The following is a 2,403-nucleotide window of genomic DNA, read 5'->3' on the forward strand; positions in this document are numbered from 1 at the left end:
GAGACGGCGCTGTTCACGTTATTTGCCGATGGGGGAGGAGGAGGAGGAGGAGGAGGAGGAGGAGGAGAGGCGAAACCCCCTTGGTAGGTCCTGGAGAGCGGCAAGGCGGAGGGGGGCTCTCGTGGAGGGGAGAGTTGGGGAGGGGGCCGGGGGCCGCCCGGCTCTCGGCGCCTCTGCGGGTCCCGGAGGTTTCGAATGGGAGAAGGCGAGGAAGAGCGCGGTCCAAACGGGTCGGCCGGATCGGCGCCCGGCCCGCGCGGTGGGCGACTTCCCGGCCGCGCGACCGCCGCCGGGTCATTTGTCACCGCTTCGCGAAGCTCCCGAGCCCCGGCTTGCTTGCGTTTCTGTTTATTTCTATAGATTTGTATGAAGAGCAAGAGGTTTATATTCGTGTCATAGAAATTTATGACGGGCCAACGCATCCTCCCCATCCGCAAGGAACCGTGACTCCCTGCTAACCCCGCTTAGACGTGCAAATTGGAGGTGGCCGTGAGGACGGCTGGAAAGGAGGCGTTGTTGCTTATCATCACAGGCAAAAGCGGGCGGCTTCGCCGGCCCCCATGCAGCCTTCTTCCCAAGTCACAAGCCGCAGCACTCAGGGCGGGAACCGCTCGCCTGTCCTCAGCGCGCGACGCTGGATGAGCTCCCGTCCTCCTAGCGCCTTGTCCCGTCCTCCTAGCGCCTTGTCCGCGCCCAGGACGCTCGGCCCCGCTGGCTTTTTCGGACCGTCTTGAATTAGGAGCTCGAATTCCTCAGCATCGTGGTGGCACAAGTGGAAATAAATAGGAGAGCGCTTGGCTCCCACCCAGAGACGAGATATTTCAATGGTGGAAAATGTGTGCGTATTTTGGGGGCGGTGTGCTTAAATCTCGCCAAATATTTTTAGTCGCTTCCCTGGCGATCGTGTGCAACCGGCCCGTGCCACTCATGTCGTTCCCCGCTTTTAAGTACCGGGTCATACGCAGCCTTAAGCTTAGTTCTTATCAGTCATTCTTATTTCTGTGAAGCATGCATGAGGAGCTGCCGTGCCTTTTCCTGCGTTTTCTAGGGTTATGTCCTGATGAGCCGCAGAATTGGCCGACGTGTTTTAAGGGAACTGGCGAGCTGGGATCAGGCGTACCACTTTAAGCGAGCAATTTTTGTTGGTGATTTTTCACACGCAGGTTCTCTGCGTCGGTGCTGTGGTCACACTAGCTCATCAACTGCTCACGGTCGCCACGGGGGAGTGCAGGTTTCGGAAAAGAGGAACTTTTTCAGTGCAAACCGTGAGAGCCTTGATCTCGCGCTGGCAAGTCGGAGTTTCCCAAACGTGCGCTGTCGTCTAAGCGGAGCCTCCCCACGGCCGGATTATGTCCAGCTCCAACCTGATTCAGCAACTCAAAGCTCAGGCGCTCCTGAAATGTGAAGTATTAACATTCCTTGTGCCCTTGAGGGCCATTTCCAGCCGTAAAAGCCCGGTTCCAGAACTACTGAACTCAAGTGATCTCACTTTAAAAGTGCTTACTCTTTACAACTTCCTGACAACAGTGATAAAAGCCAAGTTGGAAAGTGCAACTTGCGACCACATTCTGCAAAAGTTCTGGCCAAAATGTAAAAGAGCATTTTTATGTGCGCAGCCAAAAGAAGCAGCGCTCTGCTGGTGTTGTCCAAGATGCTGAAAAGCGTGTCTGAGCACTGCAAAACTCAGGAGTTATGAATTTGTTTCAGAAAATTCTGCATAGCTAAAAAAGCCAGAATGGAAGTTAGGACTGAATGTGGGTGCAGGATATCCAGTTCATCCCAGATGATAGGAAATATAAGGAGCAACGCAAGCTGCTTTTTTTTTTGGAGGCTACCTGGAAGGACACTCCCAGACCCCCGGTGATGCATCGGTATGGGGCTCGATGTTCAAAGCAATGGTCGTGTCTTCCCACCGGGAGGGCAGTGCACTTTGGAGAGGAGCGTTTGCACCATGCTGCAGATCAACCTGTCAAGCGGGGAAAAAAATATATATTCGTGGGCCAGCCACAGGAACGGGCAGGCTGCCAAAGGCGAGCGAGCAGTAGCCTCCAAAGGCAGCGAGCGCAGGAACGGTGCATTGGCATCGTCTGCCAGCGGAGGAAACATCTTCCCCGCATCAGATGGCTTGTCGCTGAGTTAGTCCTCAAACAGGCAAGTTTATGCACCTCTTAACAACAACAACAAAATCCAACCGAATGCAACAGCAGTGTGAGTTCATTCATTAAGCCTGACAAATTTTTATTTGTAACACCATTGACTGATTGCTTCGAAATACTGCAACAACCCTTCGTGCGTCTTCTCTGGGGCTTTCTCTAGTGCCGAACTGAGCGTTTGAGGCTTCCCCCCCGCCTGGTTTTTATACAGATAGCCACGCAAGCGTGACGGGGGGGGGGGGGGGGGTCG

Source organism: Apteryx rowi, unplaced genomic scaffold (genome assembly GCF_003343035.1).
Source record: "Apteryx rowi isolate R43461 unplaced genomic scaffold, aptRow1 scaffold_53, whole genome shotgun sequence".
Taxonomy (NCBI): domain Eukaryota; kingdom Metazoa; phylum Chordata; class Aves; order Apterygiformes; family Apterygidae; genus Apteryx; species Apteryx rowi.